The sequence below is a fragment of the Ranitomeya imitator genome, chromosome 9, assembly GCF_032444005.1.
Source record: "Ranitomeya imitator isolate aRanImi1 chromosome 9, aRanImi1.pri, whole genome shotgun sequence".
In the NCBI taxonomy this organism is placed as follows: Eukaryota; Metazoa; Chordata; class Amphibia; order Anura; family Dendrobatidae; genus Ranitomeya; species Ranitomeya imitator.
Genome location: NC_091290.1, coordinates 121,463,628 through 121,488,025, shown reverse-complemented (window position 1 = coordinate 121,488,025; position 24,398 = coordinate 121,463,628).

Below are 24,398 nucleotides of genomic sequence, written 5' to 3'. Positions count from 1 at the left end.
ATACCATCAGTTTTGGGGAAAAAAAAACTTTAAAGTCAAAAATATTTTGTAAGTGTAGGGTTTGGTAAGGGGTCTATGACCTTTAATGCACATGGGTCCATGTTACTCTAAGCCCACCAATGACATGGGATGCCACATTTTCATTGTTTTCTTACTGAAGGAGAGTGACACTAAAAGCCAAAAATTATAACTCCCTACAGGTCAAGGCAAAGCAAACCTCTTTGGCAACTACTCGGTCAATGCACTGAAGAGATATTTAATCTAGCCAATTAAAGCATGCTCAGGACCAGATGATTATTTCATCAATGCAATTATTTCTTTAGTAGCTCTGGTATATTGATATCGCATTAGCCATAACAAACTGAGTCATGTAGATAGATGCAGGTTAACTGCAGTGCTAAAGCTTATTTTACACATGTGCAAAAATGCATCAGCTGCAGAATACATCATTCCTGCTGGGTTCTTCCTATAGCTGTTGTTCCATACATAACCATACACATAATTCCCTATACTACATAATATGTAAAACTATCGCTCTTGTACAGTGAAAATAATAGAATCATAGAATGTTAAGAGTTGGAAGGAACCTCCGGTGTCATCATGTCAACCCCCTGCTCAACGCAGGAGTCACTAAACCATCTCAGACAGATGTCTGTCCAGCCTCTGTTTGAAGACTTCCATTGAAGGAGAACTCACCACCTCTCGTGGCCGCCTGTTCCACTCATTGATCGCCCTCACTGTCAAAAACTTTTTCCTCTCTTCTGTAGCAAAAAAGAAGAGCGCTGATACCCAACTCATTTCTGAGGTATTGTCTTCCTATGCTGCTACTGTGGACGATACCTCAAAAACGCGTTGGATATTAGTATTTTTTTTTCTGCTAAAGAAGAGAGCCCATAGTGTAGTGACATCACGCAGACACAGGGCGGCAGCTTTTTTCCTTTTCAAGTATCCGGCCGGAATGGTGCTAGCTCTACATCATCCAGCACCGTACGAATCCAGGACAGAACACGGCTTCATCACCAATTTGATCACCTCCTCAAAGATTGTACGTGTGCCCTACAAGATTCTACCCAGCCACACAGATATTCAGTAATTTACTTACCAGTGTCACCAAGTGTATTTACCGCATATCTACAGTGTATATTTTGCATCTCTTTCCATTACGCACGAAGGCAAGATGGTGCGCCAGCATATGCAGGTTAATAACACTGTGTCACGCAGCGGTAGCATCAGTGCATTCGTTGACTTTACGTCCAGCTATTAAGTCTCCTCTTAGCCTTCTTTTTTGCAAATGAAACATTCCCAGATCCTTTAACCGTTCCCTGTAGGACATAGTTTGCAGTGCGCTCACCATCCCGGTAGCTCTCCTCTGAACTTGCTCCAGCTTTTTCGATGTGGTTTTTAAAATGTGGTGCCCAGAGCTGGACACAGTATTCCAGATGCTTATGCGTGCGCTTGAAATCAAACTTTAAGGAGTTGTCAGGTCACAGCTGAACTTTTTTAAAAAAGATTTGTCTTATGAATGTAAAAATGGTCACAAATGTGCAACCTGATCAATATTAACAGTGGTGTATTCAATTGTCCTCACCAACGATATGTACTTTCCAAGTCGGCCACTGGGTGTGGTCGGCAACGGAAGAAATTTGTGGACTCCAAAGATGTACTCAATCATAATGGTTGTGGTTGCACATCAATGAGGCACGTAAGTAGAGAGGTACTTACTAAGGGAGCAGTCAGATAGCCGTACAACACGGACAACGATCGCAACGCAATCGAGTTTGACAGCATGTATTTCTATGCATCGATGATCATCCATCTTTTACAGCCATCTGACTGCGCCATTACAGGTGCAAAACTTGAACAGCCTATAAATTGTTTTTTCACCTTAAAGAAGACCTGTCACTTGGTAAAAAAAATTAGTTTAATTCCTTATAATTTTTCCGCTTTTTTCCATTTATGCTGCATATCTCCATTTCAGAGTTATTCAGATTTACTGATTTTGGAAAGCATGTGAAATCTCTGCTTGCAATCCAGCTGGGCATTTCTTTAGAGTCTTCTCTGTGGATGCACATTCACTACTGCAAGCCCAGATCAGCAGTATCTGAGACAGCTAGGCTGGGACTGACAGCATCTGGGAGGGAGATATAATTGCGCCTATACAAGACTCTGAAAAAATGCCCATTTGGACTACAAGCAGAGATTTCACATGCTGCTCTCCAAAAACAACAAATGTGAATATCTCAGCAATGGAGCAGCACAGCACAAATTGAAAAAACTGGCATAATTAGTTATGAGCTTACTTATAATGCTGTAGTTCTCAATTAGATTGGTTCTGGTGCTGTATTTATGTTATAAGCTTAGTTCTGATGCTGTAGTTTTGTTACGAGCTTGCTCTTGTTCTATATTAATGGTATAAAAAAGGTTTAGCTTACCCTCCTTTTTTTAACTGGTTGTTAAGGCTCACCATGTCAAGTGGATACTCTAAGCCTTAGGTACGAGTAGACGAACGGACCCCAGGCATTGACGCACAAAGCAGGATGGCACGTGGGCAAGGAGGACTGTAAATGTTCTCCAGGAATCTCAAGATCAACAGGGCGGATGAAGTAGAACTTAGCAAAGGATGGGAGCCAGCATATACATAAAACACAAACAGCACAGATGGTGGAGACTATCTAACTGGGCCTTAAGTGGGTCTAGAGAGATGGTCATAGATCTGTTGTGAATTCTGTGGCTGAGTTCACTTCTGTGGTCACAAGTGGTATTGCAGTCTCTGGGCTTCCTCCCTCAGGTGTTTTGGTGAGCTCGTTGGCTGCCTTGCTATTTAGCTCCACCTGAGTCTGTCTTCCTTGCTCCTTGTCAATGTTCCAGTGTTGGATCTGAGCTACTGCATCTTTCCTTGGGCCTGCTGCTCTGCTAGATAAGTGCTTCTAGTTTGTTTTCTGTTTTTTCTGTCCAGCTTGCTATTAACTTTTGCTGGAAGCTCTGAGAAGCAAAGGGGTGCACCGCCGTGCTGTTAGTTCGGCACGGTGGGTCTTTTTGCCCCTTTGCGTGGTTTTCGTTTTAGGGTTTTTTGTAGACTGCATAGTTCTCTTTGCTATCCTCGCTCTGTCTAGAATATCGGGCCTCACTTTGCTGAATCTATTTCATTCCTACGTTTGTCTTTTCATCTTGCTAACAGTCATTATATGTGGGGGGCTGCCTATTCCTTTGGGGTATTTCTCTGAGGTAAGTCAGGCTTGTATTTCTATCTTCAGGCTAGTCAGCTCCTCAGGCAGTGCCGAGTTGCATAGGTAGTTGATAGGCGCAATCCACTGCTGCTTATAGTTGTGTGAGGATAGATCAGGTACTGCAGTCTACAGAGATTCCACGTCTCAGAGCTCGTCCTATTGTTTTTGGTTATTGCCAGATCTCTGTATGTGCGCTGATTACTGCACGCTGTGTTGCCAGATTGCCAGCCATAACAGTACAAGGAGCCGTCCAATGATTTCCAATAGAGGGAAAAAAGAAATCCTGACATCATTTTTTTTTCTTAGCTCTGTCTTCAGTCTTTTTTTTCCCCTAGACATTAGAGTGCTTCAGGACACAGCTGTGGACATGGATATTCAGGCTCTGTGCTCCTCAATGGATAATCTCGTTGTAAATGTACAAAAGATTCAAGATACTATTGATCAGAAATCGATGCTAGAACCAAGAATTCCGATTCCTGATTTGTTTTTTGGTGACAGAACTAAGTTCCTGAGCTTCAGAAATAATTGTAAGCTATTTTTGGCCTTGAAACCTCATTCTTCTGGTAATCCTATTCAACAGGTTTTGATTATTATTTCTTTTTTGCGCGGCGACCCACAGGACTGGGCGTTTTCTCTTGCACCAGGAGATTCTGCATTGAGTAATGTTGATGCATTTTTCCAGGCGCTGGGATTGCTTTACGATGAGCCTAATTCAGTGGATCAGGCTGAGAAAAATCTGCTGGCTTTATGCCAGGGTCAGGATGATGTAGAAGTATATTGTCAGAAATTTAGGAAATGGTCAGTACTCACTCTGTGGAATGAATCTGCACTAGCGGCTTTGTTCAGAAAGGGTCTCTCTGAAGCTCTTAAGGATGTAATGGTGGGATTTCCTATGCCTGCTGGTTTGAATGAGTCTATGTCCTTGGCCATTCAGATCGGTCGTCGCTTGCGCGAGCGTAAATCTGTGCACCATCTGGCGGTATTGTCTGAGAGTAAGCCTGAGCCTATGCAGTGCGACAGGACTATGACTAAAGTAGAACGGCACGAACACAGACGTCTGAACAGACTGTGTTTCTATTGTGGTGATTCTACTCATGCTATTTCTAATTGTCCTAAACGCACTAGGCGGTTCGATAGCTCTGCCGTTATTGGTACTGTACAGTCCAAATTCCTTTTGTCCATTACCTTAATGTGCTCTTTGTCATCATATTCTGTCATGGCGTTTGTGGATTCAGGCGCTGCCCTGAATCTGATGGATTTGGATTATGCTAAACGTTGTGGATTTTTCTTGGAGCCTTTGCGGTGTCCTATTCCGTTGAGAGGAATTGATGCTACACCTTTGGCCAAGAATAAGCCTCAGTACTGGGCCCATCTGACCATGTGCATGGCTCCTGCACATCAGGAAGTTATTCGCTTTTTGGTACTGCATAATTTGCATGATGTGGTCGTGTTGGGGTTGCCATGGCTACAAACCCATAATCCAGTATTGGATTGGAACTCTATGTCGGTAACCAGCTGGGGTTGTCAGGGAGTACATGGTGATGTTCCATTTTTGTCTATTTCGTCATCCATTCCTTCTGACATCCCAGAGTTCTTGTCGGACTTTCAGGATGTATTTGAAGAGTCCAAGTCTGATGCCCTACCTCCGCATAGGAATTGTGATTGTGCTATCGATTTGATTCCTGGTAGTAAATTCCCTAAGGGTCGTTTATTTAATTTGTCCGTACCTGAACACACCGCTATGCGCAGTTATGTGAAGGAGTCCCTGGAGAAGGGACATATTCGCCCATCGTCGTCACCATTGGGAGCAGGGTTCTTTTTTGTAGCCAAGAAGGATGGTTCGCTAAGACCGTGTATTGATTACCGCCTTCTTAATAAGATCACTGTTAAGTTTCAGTATCCCTTGCCATTGATTTCTGACTTGTTTGCTCGGATTAAGGGGGCTAGTTGGTTTACTAAGATTGATCTTCGTGGTGCGTATAATCTGGTGAGAATCAGGCAGGGAGATGAATGGAAAATGGCATTTAATACGCCCGAGGGTCATTTTGAGTATCTGGTGATGCCGTTCGGACTTGCCAATGCTCCATCTGTTTTTCAGTCTTTTATGCATGACATTTTCCGTGAGTATCTGGATAAATTCTTGATTGTTTACTTGGATGACATTTTGATCTTCTCAGATGATTGGGAGTCTCATGTGAAGCAAGTCAGAATGGTTTTCCAGGTACTGCGTGCTAATTCCTTGTTCGTGAAGGGATCAAAGTGTCTCTTCGGTGTGCAGAAAGTTTCATTTTTGGGGTTCATCTTTTCCCCTTCTACTATCGAGATGGATCCGGTTAAGGTTCAGGCCATCCAGGATTGGACTCAGCCGACATCTCTAAAAAGTCTGCAGAAATTCCTGGGCTTTGCTAATTTTTATCGTCGCTTCATCTGTAATTTTTCTAGCATTGCCAGACCATTGACCGATTTGACCAAGAAGGGTGCTGATTTGGTTAATTGGTCTTCTGCTGCCGTGGAAGCTTTTCAGGAGTTGAAGCGTCGTTTTTGCTGTGCCCCTGTGTTGTGTCAACCTGATGTTTCTCTTCCGTTCCAGGTCGAGGTTGATGCTTCTGAGATTGGTGCAGGGGCGGTTTTGTCACAGAGAGGTTCTGGTTGCTCAGTGTTCAAACCATGTGCTTTCTTTTCCAGGAAATTTTCTGCTGCTGAGCGTAATAATGATGTGGGCAACCGAGAGTTGCTGGCCATGAAGTGGGCATTCGAGGAGTGGCGTCATTGGCTTGAGGGTGCTAAGCATCGCGTGGTGGTTTTGACTGATCATAAGAACCTTACTTATCTTGAGTCTGCCAAGCGCTTGAATCCTAGACAGGCCCGTTGGTCGTTATTTTTTGCTCGTTTTGATTTTGTGATTTCATACCTTCCGGGCTCTAAAAATGTGAAGGCGGATGCTCTGTCTAGGAGTTTTGTGCCCGACTCTCCGGGGTTATCTGAGCCGGCGAGTATCCTCAAGGAAGGAGTCATTGTGTCTGCCATCTCCCCTGATTTGCGGAGAGTGTTGCAGAAATTTCAGGCTAATAAACCTGATCGTTGTCCGGCCGAGAAACTGTTCGTCCCTGATAGGTGGACTAGTAAAGTTATCTCTGAACTTCATTGTTCGGTGCTGGCCGGTCATCCAGGAATCTTTGGTACCAGGGAGTTGGTTGCTAGATCCTTCTGGTGGCCATCTCTGTCACGGGATGTGCGTGCTTTTGTGCAGTCCTGTGGAATTTGTGCTAGGGCTAAGCCCTGCTGTTCACGTGCCAGTGGGTTGCTTTTGCCCTTGCCGGTCCCGAAGAGGCCTTGGACACATATTTCGATGGATTTCATTTCTGACCTTCCCGTTTCTCAAAAAATGTCGGTCATTTGGGTGGTCTGTGATCGCTTTTCTAAAATGGTCCATCTGGTGCCCTTGGTTAAATTGCCTTCCTCCTCTGATTTGGTGCCTTTGTTCTTCCAGCATGTGGTTCGTTTACATGGCATTCCTGAGAATATTGTTTCTGACAGAGGTTCCCAGTTTGTCTCGAGGTTCTGGCGAGCCTTTTGTGGTAGGATGGGCATTGACCTATCTTTTTCCTCGGCCTTCCATCCTCAGACTAATGGCCAGACCGAACGAACCAATCAGACCTTGGAAACATATCTGAGATGTTTTGTTTCCGCTGACCAGGATGATTGGGTGTCATTTTTGCCGTTGGCTGAGTTCGCCCTTAATAATCGGGCCAGCTCGGCTACCTTGGTCTCTCCATTTTTCTGCAATTCTGGGTTCCATCCTCGTTTCTCTTCAGGACAGGTTGAGTCTTCGGACTGTCCTGGTGTGGATTATGTGGTGGACAGGTTGCAGCAGATCTGGACTCAGGTAGTGGACAATTTGACCTTGTCCCAGGAGAAGGCTCAGCTTTTCGCTAATCGCAGACGCCGTGTGGGACCCCGACTTCGTGTTGGGGATCTGGTTTGGTTATCTTCTCGTCATATTCCTATGAAGGTTTCCTCTCCTAAATTTAAACCTCGTTTTATTGGTCCGTATAGGATTTCTGAGATTCTCAATCCGGTGTCTTTTCGTCTGACCCTCCCAGACTCCTTTTCCATACATAATGTATTCCATAGGTCGTTGTTGAGGAGATACGTGGCACCTATGGTTCCATCTGTGGAGCCTCCTGCCCCTGTTTTGGTGGAGGGGGAATTGGAGTATATGGTGGAGAAGATTTTGGATTCTCGTGTCTCTAGACGGAAACTCCAGTATCTGGTCAAATGGAAGGGTTATGCTCAGGAAGATAATTCCTGGGTTTTTGCCTCTGATGTCCATGCCCCAGATCTTGTTCGTGCCTTTCATGTGGCTCATCCTGGTCGGCCTGGGGGTTCTGGTGAGGGTTCGGTGACCCCTCCTCAAGGGGGGGGTACTGTTGTGAATTCTGTGGCTGAGTTCACTTCTGTGGTCACAAGTGGTATTGCAGTCTCTGGGCTTCCTCCCTCAGGTGTTTTGGTGAGCTCGTTGGCTGCCTTGCTATTTAGCTCCACCTGAGTCTGTCTTCCTTGCTCCTTGTCAATGTTCCAGTGTTGGATCTGAGCTACTGCATCTTTCCTTGGGCCTGCTGCTCTGCTAGATAAGTGCTTCTAGTTTGTTTTCTGTTTTTTCTGTCCAGCTTGCTATTAACTTTTGCTGGAAGCTCTGAGAAGCAAAGGGGTGCACCGCCGTGCTGTTAGTTCGGCACGGTGGGTCTTTTTGCCCCTTTGCGTGGTTTTCGTTTTAGGGTTTTTTGTAGACTGCATAGTTCTCTTTGCTATCCTCGCTCTGTCTAGAATATCGGGCCTCACTTTGCTGAATCTATTTCATTCCTACGTTTGTCTTTTCATCTTGCTAACAGTCATTATATGTGGGGGGCTGCCTATTCCTTTGGGGTATTTCTCTGAGGTAAGTCAGGCTTGTATTTCTATCTTCAGGCTAGTCAGCTCCTCAGGCAGTGCCGAGTTGCATAGGTAGTTGATAGGCGCAATCCACTGCTGCTTATAGTTGTGTGAGGATAGATCAGGTACTGCAGTCTACAGAGATTCCACGTCTCAGAGCTCGTCCTATTGTTTTTGGTTATTGCCAGATCTCTGTATGTGCGCTGATTACTGCACGCTGTGTTGCCAGATTGCCAGCCATAACATAGATCCATGCTGGGCAACATACAAAACCCAAAGTGGAGCACAACAGAGGGCAGTCGACACAGAGGAAGGGAGCTGAGACAAGGATACTCGGGACAGGTGTGTAACACCTGGGCACTGCACAGTGTAACTATATTAGTAGAAATGTATTTTTTAGAGTCACCTACACTGCAAGTATCCCGTAAATATATAATTCGAACCCAAGAAGGGAAGTAAAAATTTGTTTAATTAACGGGCATCCCCGTGATGCGTACAATGTGTTCATTCAATACTTACCTTACAATGTACCTCTCGAGCAGTATGGAGTGCAGCGACACAGGGTAAAACAGTGGATATTTCCTCCACCTCCAAAGCACAATTCCACAATACTCCTATGATCAATAATCAAAGTGCATTTGTACAAATTAAGGAGTAACCTGAAACCAAAACAAAAATTCACTTGCATCGTGCTTGAATTTGCCTTTTGAAAAAAATTGAAATCCAACAATCATCTCAAGCTTACTGACTTGGTGCATGAGTTCTGCATTCATAGGAACAATACTGCTCTGTACATGTATTTTGGCCTTGCTTCTGGCTGTCAATTCTTCAGCAGACAGTTTATCAAGCACATATTTAGCTTCAAGTCTCGTGTTAATTTCAGTCTATGGCAGGGTCTTTGATCCCCCAGTGGGTCACACATTATAATACGCAGCTAACTTAAACAAACAATAGCAATAGTTTGGTACATTCTGTCGACTTCGGAGTCCTCTGGCGTTTTCATCAAACATTATATACAAGTGTCAGCCTCTCTCCTACACCTCTCCCGAATTTCTTGTGTGTTTTTATATTTTCAAGGTTTATTTTTGTTCGTTATAACATTGTATCTTGGTGCCAACGTACAAAGCCAAGTTTAGCTTTTTGGAATTCAAAACAAATCGACTGGTGCCAAATTATATTTCTACTGTATCACCTGCAACAAAAAAAAGGGCAAAAGTGTAACCTGGGTGAACACAAGGCCAGGTTAAAAGAGTTAAGACTTGTAGTTATTTGTTAACAGACCACACCAGGGAGACCACATCAGTTTTATAGGGCCAAACATGTGGTAAGAGGGTGGGACACAACTAAATAGTTGTGGTAAGAGTTAACAGGACCACAAATAAACAGTAAGCTGATGTTTGGGTGAGGAATAATTTTCTCTTTCTAGATCTGCAATGTTATTTAACCTAGAATTGATGGATAATATTGCAAAACTAAATATTCTTTAGCACAAGTCATAGACCAATATACACCTGTATAATATTGTTTAGGCCCCATCGTGCTGCCAAAACAGCGCCGACCCATCTAAGCATAGACTCCATCTGGGTTTTCGGTATCAAACCATTACCAGCAGATCCCAAACGTTGTGAGGTGCAACCTCCATGGAACGCACATGTTTTTTTCCAGCAAATCTCACAGATGCTCGATATGATATAGGTTTGGAACATTTGGAGGCCAAGTCATCACTTTGAACTTTTTGTCATCTTTCGCAAACTAAACTTCCTGAATCATTTTTTGCAGTGTGTCAGCATGCAATATCCTGAGTAAAAGAACACTGCCGTTAGAAAATATGGCTGCCATGAAGTGGTGTAGTAGATGGCAATTGTCAAATAACATTCACTTGAATGTCATGACCCAAGGTTCGCAGCATAACATTGCCCACACCATCATACTTCTTCTATTAGCTTGGTTTCTCCCCTATGGTGCAACCTTTCCCCCAGGTAAGCGATGCAAGCACACCTGGCCATCTTCTTGATGTAAAAAAATAGCATTCTTCAACATTAATTAAAAAGGATGTCCAGGCTTGAGGCTCAAGTTTGCAGTTTGCAGTCTCAAGTCCTCATGGAGGACAGAGATACAGATTGAGGGGCCCACCAAACAGGCTCAGAATTAAGTTTTGGACTTGCAGAAAAACGGGACACATGTCAAGGAGTTGCCCCACGCTCGACACCCAACAATGAACATTCGCTCACTCCAACAATCATGCCTACTGGAGAGAGTGCAGCTCCTGGAGGAGTTTGTTCCTGGAGAGGAATGCCCGCCTTCGTAGAACAGAGTGGAGAGAGAAGGTCCGCACATTGCAGAGTGACCACAGAGGATGGATCGAGACCTGGTGGAAATGGAATGGGGTGAGCAGAGGGATGCCTCACCAAGGGCAATGGGGAGCCATGGCGCTAGACACCAAGAAGTGAGGGAGACAGCATCATTTGCATGCAGGGAGATGTCTGCATTAAGCTGGAGCATGGAAGCGACTCGGGTAGAACCAGTGTTCACCACGGAAGTTGAAGATGACAGTGGCCCTAGAGAAGAGGCAAAGGTTGGACTCACACCTAGTGCCCAGTCAGGTGTTGGGGACAGCATGCTAACGCAGCTGAAGGAAGTGCTGTGTATGAGGGTATCACTCCATGTTCTGGATGGCTGTGGGGCTGGAGAGACCCGAAGCCTGCGAAGTGAAGTGCAGTCAAGTGCCTTAGTGGTGAGGTCTCTGAGTACCAGAGAGAAGAGCCAGATGTTGAACTTCTGCATGAGGTACCTGAAGTTCCAAGTACTCCTGAGAAGAATATTCAAGAGGGACCTCAATGAACTCAGTGTCTGGCCCATTCGATATGTGCAGAATGATTTCCTCTTGCAAAACATAGTGCAAGAGAGGCAGTGATGTGTGCAAAAACTGGGCATCTGGCTTGCCTCCAAAGGTGGTAAGGGGCACAAAGACTATTCTTCCCAGAGGACTGGTAAGTAGTGTTGAGCATTCCGATACCGCAAGTATCGGGTATTGGCCGATATTTGCGGTATCGGAATTCCGATACCGAGTTCCGATATTTTTGTGATATCGGGAATCGGTATCGGGATTTAGATTAATGTGTAAAATAAAGAATAAAAATAGAAAATATTGATATACTTACCCTCGGACGGGCCCTGGTTGTCACCGCTGCAATCGCCATGTTTTCCTTCCTATGAATGAGCTTGTTAAGTATCTTCGATGACGTCGCGGCTTGTGATTGGTCGCTGAGCGGTCATGTGACCGTTCACACGACCAATCACAAGCTGCGACGTCATCGAAGGTCATTAAAGCGCTCATTTTTAGGAAGAAAAGCAAGGCGATTGCAGCAGTGACAACCAGGGCCCGTCCGAGGGTAAGTATATCAATATTTTTTATTTTTATTCTTTATTTTACACATTAATATGGATCCCAGGGCCTGAAGGAGAGTTTCCTCTCCTTCAGACCCTGGGAACCATTACGGATACCTTCCGATATCTGTGTCCCATTGACTTGTATTGGTATCGGATATCGGTATCGGCGATATCCGATATTTTTCGGATATCGGCCGATACCATCCGATACCGATACTTTCAAATATCGGACGGTATCGCTCAACACTACTGGTAAGTTTAAAGAAGGAAGTAATGTAGAGAGATGGACAAAAGAGACTGAGCAACTGTGAGCAAACACTGCCATCTGCTGGACCAAGCTGAAAGTGAAAGTAAAAAAAGAAAGAATTGTGTTTGCAGGAACCAAATTGTGCGGGGAGATTTGCAGGGGGAGTGAATTCACCAGCTGAACCTGATCAGGTGACACATAGGAAGGACTTCCTTAATGTAAAAGGCCTGGCCAGGCTGAGAAGAGCAGTTGGCACCAGGGAAGGTTGTATGCCTGCGAGGTGGGCTTGCAGACACCATCGCCACAGAAGAGTGCAAGAGCAGTCAGATGCCGAAGAAGTCCTGAGTTGTATGGAAGTTCCATACCCACTCAAGTGGAAGGCTGTGACCTGCACCAAACCAGGTCCAAGTGAAGCCTGTGGGTGTCAAGGGTTTACAGCGACAGAGAGGAGCCAGAAGACTGCAGCATCTGATTTCTCCTACTCCTGCACTGATTAGAAGCACTTCACCTCCATATTAAACAGTGTTTCTTTTAGCTGTGCAGGGGTTAATCTGCGCAGTTGAGTGCTCCTGGAAGCTTTCCTGCATTAAGGTTCTCAGCTGTGCACTGTTGGCCACTCCCATCTCCTATCTAATCTGAGTCCTGGCTTGCACTGATTGTCAGAGTAGCTTTAGCTGCATGGCTGCAGGTTGTTGGTGGTTATTATTGGAGAAGGTGTTTGGTGGATTTATCAGTGACTGTTGCTATGTTTTGAGTTTGTGATAATTCCTTTTATTCTCCTACTTTGGTTTAACCCCATCCTTCACTCCCCGATGCATTCCTCTGTTGTATGTGTGAGCATATTTGTGTGTTTGGTATTTTCCTTTATCCTTGTTCGTATTACTTTGTTAGTCTGCTCAGTGTATTAGAGTACACTACTTCTCTCCACTTCCCAGGATGGTGGAAGGGTACAGATTGAAGGCGGAGCTAAGGCAAGGTACGTGGTCCCGGCATCTTCACCATCAGAAGTAATCGAGGGAACATGGCGAGCTAGGGCACCCTTAGCAGTAGGGACAGAGAAGGAGCCCCTGGTCCCAGGACATCTGACAACAGAGTCATGACAGCAAGAAAGGCAGGACGTCGTGACCCAGTGAGCAAGATTCAGACGACTCCAGTCAATGCCTGGGATCCAGACTACGCTGGTCAAGTACCGAAGACCAGAGCAATGCCGAGCAAGACCCGTAAATCAGACACCAGTCAAGAGTCGAGGACCAGCCCCCCCCCCCCCCCCCCCGCTTTATCAGATCAAACAGATGCCCATTGGCAGTCTAGCACCAAAGATACCTGAAGAATACGCATCCAGAGACTCATCTCAGGAGATCGGAGGATGAGAGTCAGTAGGGCTGTTGCTTTCAGCACAGACTCACGGTACCAGGTGTGGGCAAGGGGGAGGCTGCAGATAAAATGGGGCCCAGCTGATGCGAAAATGTCCCAGAAAGCGTTATTAGATTTTGTCAGAGTCCGAAAAGTTGCATGAGCGCCCTAGAGACTGTTTCCGCTCGCTACATCATTTTCCCCCTTCCCGGTTAGACCAAGGTTGGAGTGTAGACCCCAAACCGATCTCGAGGACTTATCTCTTGTAATGTACTAACGAATATATCTCTATGCATATTGCCTGTAAATGATACTGTGAATATTGTTCTGGTGCGATTTATCTATGATGGTAATCTTTCCCGCATTTAACCCTGTTAAGTGAATAAAGTAGAAGTAAATTGTTGATCCGGCTTGTTGTCTCCACTGTTGCATTCAGATCACCTGCTTTACATGTGCACCAAAAACAGTTTGCTTACTATTGTGGATAAGTGCAGCTAAATAGATCTTCTTTACAGGTTTTCTATAAAAAGACAAGTAATAACATCCAGGCTATCTGCAGTCACCAAATAGGGAGCCTACACAATAAAGGTATTTTATAAAGGGCATTATGCTCCTTTTATTGAATACCAGAGCATCAAATTGGCCAGGAATTTAGCAAGTGAGTATATGTAATTTCCTATTTTATAAGACTCCTTTCAATCTTTTGCTATATACAAAGTCAGAGCTCTGTAATGACATATTGTAGCACCAACGGCTATAAAAAACATATTAAAGGGAATCCGTCTCCAGGTTTTTGCTATTTAATCTGAGAGCAGCATGATGTAGAGGATGAGAACCCGATTCCAGCAATGTTACACTTACTGTGCTGTGTTTATTGTTGTTTCAATAAAATCAGTGCTTTATCAGCGGATTATCATTACAGGACTAGTAAACCCGCTGGCATGTAGCCTATGAGCTCTGTATAATCCCGCCCCAATCACTGATTGTCAGTTTTCTGCCTATGCATAGTGTACACAGAAAGTAGCCAATGAGTGATGTGGGCAAGGTTATACAGATCTCAGAGTTCAGGGAACTGGTAGATCTGCAGCAGAGAAAACAGCGATTTTATTAAAACTGCAGCAAGCAGCCCAGTAAGTGACACATCGCCCGTACATTATCCCTCCCTCAGATAACATAGCATAGACCTGGTAAGATTCCCTTTAAGAAATGAACCAGCGTGGAATGTTTGACCTAAGATGACAAGTTGTAAGAATTAGATAAAAGTTTTCCAAAGTACAGTATTATTTAAAATAGATTCAAAGTGTTATATGTTTACTAAGGTTCTCTCTATTTAGGATTTACATAAAGTTCAGAAACAATTGGCAGAAAGTTTTGCATGTCACTTTACATAAACCTAAGTAATAAAGACTAGATTCGAACATATGAGCCAAGAAGAAAACTTACTAGACATTTCTTTTCAAGGCATGCGGGCCAATACACGTGCACTTTATTGACTTGTCACTGACCAGACAACGGAAACAGAAAGTTTTATCAATAATTACCTAATGAATACGCATTAGGTCTCGGCATCAGTAGAATCCAACTGTTACAAGATCATTAACAGTATTCCCGATCAACTTGCAAACGGAATGCTAACACGAAGCCTGGCATAGAGGAGAGATGATGCCCCAGGGCTAGTCCTACAATTCATTTTTGGCTAGCTGGAACTTTGGCTACATCGGATATTAAGCTGTAAATAATATAACTGAACCAAATTTCGATCCCTTTCTGTCATCTCTAGATCAATATATGAGGTCAGCTAAATAATATATTAGAATTTCCATGAAATGGCATCCTTTGGACTTCCAAGATGCTGGAGATTGGGACAGTCTGTGACGTTGGACCACTATTACACACCTGTTGGCTATATACATACATAGTGTGTACCAATCTGTACCTCTTGGTAATGATGTTGATCGAAATGGAACCAACGTGATACTAATCAGGTTCTCTGGTGAAAAGAAGTTATCACCAATCAATAACACAGGTGATAACTCGTTGATCAGTGGGGGACTGACAACTGGGGTCTGCATTGATCAGCAGAATGAGGAGCTTTATTCCTGTTCTTTAGAATTAGGCGGAAGTATGAATACTCCACCCAAGGTTGCCGAGTGTTGCGCTAAGTCTTTCCAGCAGCTCTATAGGGAATGAATGTAATGGTAGTCTGCCACTGGACCTGGGATAAAAGTACTCGATCAGGGATACAAATTCCTCAATCTGTTGATCAGTAAGTTATCACCTATCAGGACACCTCTCACCCAACCAGCCAATACTTTGTTTAGCACCAAAGAGTGGTTTTCAAATATCTTTATTAACATTTTAGAAAGTTACAAACGTTGCAATCTTAGTGTTTATAAGCAGACCATCAGGGAAGTATAGGGGGGAGGGTGTGCAGGGAGAAGGTAAAGGGAGGAAACAAGAATATGGTAAATAACTAGAGAACTTCAGTCCGAACTAATATCCACAAAAATAACAGTCAACGATAACCTGTTCCTACAAGGAAAAAAAGACATTAACAAGTTCTGGTGTGATTATGACTAGCACAAAACACTCAGAGGAACACGTATTTCAAGCTTTGGGAAACAAAAGGTTCCATTTCTCCCATTTTATATTGTATTTTCTAAGCAGAAAAACCTATATTCTAGGGAGTTATGGAGGTGCAGTCTGTCAACAACGTCAGAGATTCCTGGCACAGTTTGATTTTTCCAATTAAAGTCAATCAAATTTTTGGTCACTAGTAAGACGTGTATAACAACATATCTTAAAGAGGGATGAATATTATCGAGGTCAATAGACAGTAGCACAGCTTGGGGGGTAAGCTCAAAAACTCTGTTAAGAATAATTTTTATATAGGTGGAAACTTGTCTCCAAAGTGGTTTGATCTTTGGGCAACCCCAGAAAATATGTAGTAAGTTACCTGGGTGTCCACAGTCCCTCCAACATAGAGGAGATTGTTGGGAATTAATGTGTGATAGCCTTATTGGAGTTAGACACCACCTAATTAGAAGCTTTTAGTAGGACTCGTGGAGAGATAAGGAAATGTTGGAAGAATGGGAATTTTTTATCGCTTTCTCTCATTGATCCTCATTTACTACTACTCTTAGATCTTTTTCCCAGCGAATCAAGTATGAGTTTTTATTAAATTTGTTATTGTTGTTGAAGTGGTTATATAAGTATCTTGTACTCCAAAAGACTTTGTGACCTATATTGTTAAGAAGTAAAAGCGTTATTTCTGCTTTTGGTGATAAACTGCGTATGAGTTTTTGGACTTGTTCTTTTAAGATAAGGATGGGCATAAAATCTGAGGATTGAAGATCAAACTTGCGTTTAAGTACACTAAAGCTTATAAATGTGTTGTCATAAATGTCTCTAATGTTTTTGATGCCTAGTTTGGTCCACCTCATTGGGAGTTGAAATTTGTATATGGACGCAAGCAGTGACAACGGGAAGTTACCTATAAGATCTGGTTTATTAATTCCTCTGCGTGGTCTAGCTATTTTGTCCCATGTAGAGATGATTGCTGAAATAATGGGATGTGGAGAATTACGGCTTTGACTAAAGGTACCTTCACACTGAGCGACTTAACAACGATATCGCTGGCGAACCGTGACGTTGCAGCGTCCTGGATAGCGATATCGTTGTGTTTGACACGCAGCAGCGATGTGGATCCTGTTGTGACATCGCTGGTCGGAGCAGAAAGGCCAGAACTTTATTTTGTCGCTGGATCTCCCGCAGACATCGCTGAATTGGCGTGTGTGACGCTGATTCAGCGATGTCTTCACTGGTAACCAGGGTAAACATCGGGTTACTAAGCGCAGGGCAGCGCTTAGTAACCTGATGTTTACCCTGGTTACCAGTGTAAATGTAAAAAAAAACAAACACTACATACTTACATTCCGGTGTCTGTCCCCTCGCCGTCAGCTTCCCGCACTGACTGTGAGCGCCGGCCGGCCGTAAAGCACAGCGGTGATGTCACCGCTCTGCTTTACGGCCGGCCGGCGCTGAGACAGTGCAGGGAAGCTGAGGCCGGGGGACAGACACCGGAATGTAAGTATGTAGTGTTTGCTTTTTTTTACATTTACAATGGTAACCAGGGTAAACATCGGGTTACTAAGCGCGGCCCTGCGCTTAGTAACCCGATGTTTACTCTGGTTACCAGGGGACTTCGGCATTGTTGGTCGCTGGAGAGCTGTCTGTGTGACAGCTCTCCAGCGACCACACAGCGACGAAACAGCGACGCTGCAGCGATCAGAATCGTTGCCTATATCGCTGCAGCGTCGCTTAATGTGACGGTACCTTAAGTGGTCGAGTGTATAGTCTTTTAGTGATTGGTTGTTGTTTTGTGATATTTCGAGTTCCAGCCAAGCTGGGGGTGATGATTTGTTAAACCAACTAGAGCTTTGTTTTATTAGATTGCTTAGGTAATAAGCTTGAATATTTGGTAGCCCTAATCCTCCTTTTGATTTACTTTTATAGAGAATGTCTTTAGCAACTCTCGCTTTTTTCCCGCTCCATATGAAGGAATTGATCGTTAATTGTATTTTTATATAAGTAAGGGGGTGGGATGATTAAGGGGAGTGCTCTGAAGAGGTAAAGTATCTTTGAAAGAATGATGGTTTTGGCCGCCAAAATTTTACCTACCCACAACAGCTGTTTGCAGATGAATGTCTTCTCCTTTTGGAGAAGACTCCGGTTTGGTTAAATATTCTAACTCATGTGGCAAGGTTCATTAAAGAGTTGGATATCGACTTATAGGGTAGCTACCACCAAAGTCAGCTTTGTTCCTCTTGGACAAGAGATAACTTGAATATCTGTCCTAGAGAACACGCCAACTGGAGATCTCCAAAAGTAGACACAGGACCCTTTGGAACTGTCTGAACTTTTGGCATGTAACAATAGAGCCCAGTTGCAGTTGCTTGTTCCTCCTCTAGTCCATTGTTTCGAAAGCTCGATTTTTCCAAAAATTAAGTCAGAGGGACTCTAAGACTATTGTGACCATTATCGGTAAAAAAAAGCAGCAGTGGCAATAGGAAAGTGCAGAGTTTCTATATCTCCTTCCAGCTCACCTATCCCTGTTCGAAAGACTTTAACAGGCTGACCATGTAACCTCCAAAAAAAGCATCGTGGAGAAAAAGTCATGGCGTGCAAGTGTTTCAACATTGTAATGATCAGTGGGAGTCATGGTGGTTGGGTCCCACCGATCACACACTGGTGACAAAGCCTACCGATATGCCACCAATGTCTTTCTTGAGACGCCCTCCTTAAATAATTTCTACAGTTTTCAAGGCATAAGTTGTTCCCTCCAAAAGTGGGGAAATTAAATCGAAATGGTTTCAAGGAGCACATAATAAATTCAGCAAAGTGCAGAAAACAGTATAATAAATGTAGATGTCACTAATAGTCACACTAGATTTTAAGTGGCAGCAGAGGTCTCCACTGGCCTTTCCAGCAGAATCATACACCAACTAATCTAAATTTAATTAAAACTATCCATTTAATTTCGTTTACTGGAAGAACAGTCATCTGTTAAATATGCTCCACACTCACACATACCTAAAAAAAAAAGAAAGAAAGAAACCATTAACTCTGTAATGCTTCCCTTCCTTGATTAGCCTGTCTTTTGGGGAAATATAATTAAAAAGCTTTGATAAAAATGTATGGTAACATCGATCAAGAGGCTTCAGCTCCTCAGATTATAGATCACGGATAAAGAATGGAACGTTTAGTGGCATTAAAAGTTATGAAGACAATCAGAATGGAGAGTCAGAAAATCCAAAGTTATTTATTAAGGAGAATCCATAACCAGAGAATTCTCATCAGACAGAAATCTGCCAAGTGTAATATAAGGCAATTTACACAGAGGTATGATCTGTCTATCTATTTACAGTGGGGAAAATAAGTATTTGATACACTGCCAATTTTGAAACTTTTACCACTTACAAAGAATAGAGAGGTCTGTAATTTTTATTGTAGGTACACTTCACCTGTGAGTGACAGAATCTAAAAATAAAAAACAGAAAATCACATTGTAGGATTTTTACATAAGTAATAAGCATTTTAATGCATGAAGTAAGTATTTGATCACCCACCAACCAGCAGGAATTCTGTCTCTCACAGACCTGTTAATTTTTCTATAAAAAAGCCCTCCTACTCTGCACTCATTACCTGTATTACTTGTACCTCTTTGAACTCGTTACCCGTATAAAAGACCCCTGTCCACACAATCAATCACACTCCAACCTCTCCACCATGGCCAAGACCAAAGAGCTAAGGACACCAGGGACAAAATTGTAGACCTGCACAAGGCTGGGATGGGCTACAGGACAATAGGCAAGCAGCTTGCTGAGAAGGCAACAACTGTTGTCACAACTATTAGAAGATTGAAGAAACACAAGATGACTGCTAACGTAATAACAAAAATACTTCTATCTCAGAAAATGTATGTGATAGAGCAAAATTAAGCATATTTGTGGAATCAGCACATCAAACTCCAAAAAACAGACAGATTACCTTTGCTGATGATTGTTTTTGTATTGACCAGTGTAGTCTTCCTCGGTCTTGGGCTCCATGATAGATCTTGCCTTGTGGGGTAAGGATGATTCTGAGAAAGATCAGGAATCAGCCAGAACTACATGCGAGGACCTGGTCAATGACCTGAAGAGAGCTGGGACCACAGTCTCAAACAATAACACAATTTACCATCACAGATTAAAATCCTGCAGGGCACGCAAGGTCCCCCTGCTCATGCAGTACATGTCTAGGCCCGTTTGAAGTTTGCCAATGGCCATCTCAATGATCCAGAGGAGGCATGGGAGAAGGTCATGTGGTCAGATGAGACCAAAATAAAACTTTTTGGTTTCAACTCCACTCACCGTGTTTGGAGGAATAAGAAGGATGAATACAACCCCAAGAACACCGTCCCAACCATGAAGCATGGTGGGGAACACATCATACTTTGGGGATGCTTTTCTGCAAAGGGGACGGGATAACTGCATCGTATTGAAGGGAGGATGGATGGAGTCATGTATTGCAGTAACTCCCCCTTCTATTTAAAATAAGCTCTGGAGGCAGAAATATCTTCCAGACACCATCCACCCCGGAGCCTGAAAGAGGTCATTTATATAAAGTAATAAAAGATTATTTCTCAACAACAAGGCATCTGATATGAGACATCAATCAACATCAAGTCACATGCTGCAATTAGGAGCAATAAAAATAAATATACATCCACCTCTCGTGTCTCCCTTTTTCCTCATAGATTGTAAGCTTGCGAGCAGGGCTCTCATTCCTCTTGGTATCTATTTTGAACGGTGTTTATTGTTATGCTGTAATGTCTATTGTCTGTACAAGTCCCCTCTATAATGTAAAGTGCTGCAGAATATGTTGGCGCTATAGAAATAAAATTATTATTATTATACATATTGTATCATAAATGTAAATACCCAAAGGGTCTGTATGATCAACCTATAATGTAAAGTGCTGGGGAATATGTTGGTGCTATAGAAATAAAAATTATTATTATACATATTGTATTATAAATGTAAATACCCAGAGGGTCTATATAGTCAACATGTGTGAATATAAGTGCAAGCTGCAGGACCATAAGTTGTGTAAGTGGACTAGATGGAATCATACCTATAGCAAGAACTCCTAAGAAAAAGTGGCGCCCTCTCAGAGTGAGGGACAATGAACCTGATCTTCCTATTGTGACTGCGGTATGCTATTTAGTGTATTACCGATGTGTGTCACCCCAGTAATTTGCACACCATACTCAGCACCATCCTAATCATTGTGGTGACAGCTCAGATTCTCTTTGTGTCAGTCTATCTCCCTAAGTTGCCTCTTGCAGCACTCCCGGCACAGCTGCATCTTACTGCTGTCTCCACCTGGTAATAGGGAGGCTTGGCCAGACTCTGGAGGAATTTAACCCTGAAGTGTCCTGCAAAGTTCTGATTCCCTGGACTATCTCCTGCCAGCATGGGATATATTGGGCAGTTCCTTTCTCCCTACCTTTTCTGAGCTTATCTCCTAGTTGCTGTTTGCTCTAATGTTCTGTCAATGTGTTCTACTGTTCTGACCCTCCTGTTACTGGCCCGGCTTGTTTATTCATCCTGTCTGATCTGTCTGCTCCTGACCTAGGCTTTGTACGCTGACCTTGTTCCTCATGCCCCAACCCTGGACTGTGTTTCAGCCTTGGTCAACTGTACCTCATTTTCTGCCTCTGACCCCACCGGTCAGCTGCTGCAGGTCTGGGGACTGTCTTGAAGTGGCACCTGGTGGCTACCCTAGTGGTCCAATCCTATCCTCACCATCAGAGGCTCCAATGAAAACCAAGTGGCCATTTAGTCACGCCCATCCAGGGTAAGCCTGGCCAGTGGCGCAGTGGGCTCACACCCACCGCCGTCACAATGTGTAACCTTTAGTTGAGCACAAGGCAGTGAGGGCACTGTACCCATGTTATTTTTAGCTTTTTTATGTTTGTTCCACACTTATGCTATATAGATGTTATTATACCATGTCCCCTATGGCTTTCGGGCAGGTCTACTTTGTATGTCCCTATTTTGTAAGGCACCTTTGCTTTTAATACTTTTCTGCATCATTGTATTATAAATAATCTTTAATTTTTTCATTGATTTTTCATGTTCACTTTTTTTGCCTTTGTCATATATAACGATACATTGACACGGGCATTTGGATTTACTACATACTGTATGTACTTAGAAACACATGGGCTACTTGCACAGTGAACAAGTCTGTATGATCATGTTCACACACCACCAAGAAACCTTAAGACACAAAAGAGAATAGTGAAACCAAAAACACTCAGTTTGAAAAAATGTTGCAGTAATCCGCAAGTGCTAGTAAAAGATGTAAAAAACAGGGTATTTGGTTGATACGTTTTTTGCAAAAAATGTATACTAAGCTGCTCTACCAATCTTCACGGTATACCCTTATCAGAGCAGTCCTAACTAATGTATGCAATCCCTATCTGATGTATTTAAAAACCTGATCATCTGTATATAACCTGTGTGAACAGGGTTCAGAGAGGAAAAATCCATGTGTGCATACACATTGTGACTGCGGTATGCTATTTAGTGTATTACCGATGTGTGTCACCCCAGTAATTTGCACACCATACTCAGCACCATCCTAATCATTGTGGTGACAGCTCAGATTCTCTTTGTGTCAGTCTATCTCCCTAAGTTGCCTCTTGCAGCACTCCCGGCACAGCTGCATCTTACTGCTGTCTCCACCTGGTAATAGGGAGGCTTGGCCAGACTCTGGAGGAATTTAACCCTGAAGTGTCCTGCAAAGTTCTGATTCCCTGGACTATCTCCTGCCAGCATGGGATATATTGGGCAGTTCCTTTCTCCCTACCTTTTCTGAGCTTATCTCCTAGTTGCTGTTTGCTCTAATGTTCTGTCAATGTGTTCTACTGTTCTGACCTTCCTGTTACTGGCCCGGCTTGTTTATTCATCCTGTCTGATCTGTCTGCTCCTGACCTAGGCTTTGTACGCTGACCTTGTTCCTCATGCCCCAACCCTGGACTGTGTTTCAGCCTTGGTCAACTGTACCTCATTTTCTGCCTCTGACCCCACCGGTCAGCTGCTGCAGGTCTGGGGACTGTCTTGAAGTGGCACCTGGTGGCTACCCTAGTGGTCCAATCCTATCCTCACCATCAGAGGCTCCAATGAAAACCAGGTGGCCATTTAGTCACGCCCATCCAGGGTAAGCCTGGCCAGTGGCGCAGTGGGCTCACACCCACCGCCGTCACAATGTGTAACCTTTAGTTGAGCACAAGGCAGTGAGGGCACTGTACCCATGTTATTTTTAGCTTTTTTATGTTTGTTCCACACTTGTGCTATATAGATGTTATTATACCATGTCCCCTATGGCTTTCGGGCAGGTCTACTTTGTATGTCCCTATTTTGTAAGGCACTTTTTTTGCCTTTGTCATATATAACGATACATTGACACGGGCATTTGGATTTACTACATACTGTATGTACTGCAGTGTATTTTGCCCACAACCAAGTCATCATAAGCGCAAACTCCCTAGCAGAGTTAAAAAATAAAAAATTACAAAAAGTTTGAAACATAATTTAAAATATATAGAAAAAAAAAGAAAGAAAAAAAAATAAAGAAAGAAAAAAAACAAAAAACCCAATTCCCAGCAAATCAAATCAAAAAGTCTAAATAATAAGAAAACATATTTGGTGCCACCACATTTGTTAGAAACTGGAGTATTTAAATATCATAATACTACTATAATTAATGTTTTTGAAGAATTGAAAAATGCCAGAACTGCTGTTTTTGGCTCTCAAATTTTATTTTATTTTTTTAAAGTGATTGAAAAGCCAAATACAGTGCCTACAAGTAGTATTCAACCCCCTGCAGATTTAGCAGGTTTAATAAGATGCAAATAAGTTAGAGCCTTCAAACTTCAAACAAGAGCAGGATTTATTAACAGATGCATAAATCTTACAAACCAAAAAGTTTTGTTGCTCAGTTAAATTTTTATAAATTTTAAACATAAAAGTGTGGGTCAATTATTATTCAACCCCTAGGTTTAATATTTTGTGGAATAACCTTTGTTTGCAATTACAGCTAATAATCGTCTTTTATAAGACCTGATCAGGCCGGCACAGGTCTCTGGAGTTATCTTGGCCCACTCCTCCATGCAGATCTTCTCCAAGTTATCTAGGTTCTTTGGGTGTCTCATGTGGACTTTAATCTTGAGCTCCTTCCACAAGTTTTCAATTGGGTTAAGGTCAGGAGACTGACTAGGCCACTGCAACACCTTGATTTTTTGCCTCTTGAACCAGGCCTTGGTTTTCTTGGCTGTGTGCTTTGGGTCGTCTTGTTGGAAGATGAAATGATGACCCATCTTAAGATCCTTGATGGAGGAGCGGAGGTTCTTGGCCAAAATCTCCAGGTAGGCCGTGCTATCCATCTTCCCATGGATGCGGACCAGAGGGCCAGGCCCCTTGGCTGAGAAACAGCCCCACAGCATGATGCTGCCACCACCATGCTTGACTGTAGGGATGGTATTCTTGGGGTCGTATGCAGTGCCATCCAGTCTCCAAATGTCACGTGTGTGGTTGGCACCAAAGATCTCGATCTTGGTCTCATCAGACCAGAGAACCTTGAACCAGTCAGTCTCAGAGTCCTCCAAGTGATCATGAGCAAACTGTAGACGAGCCTTGACA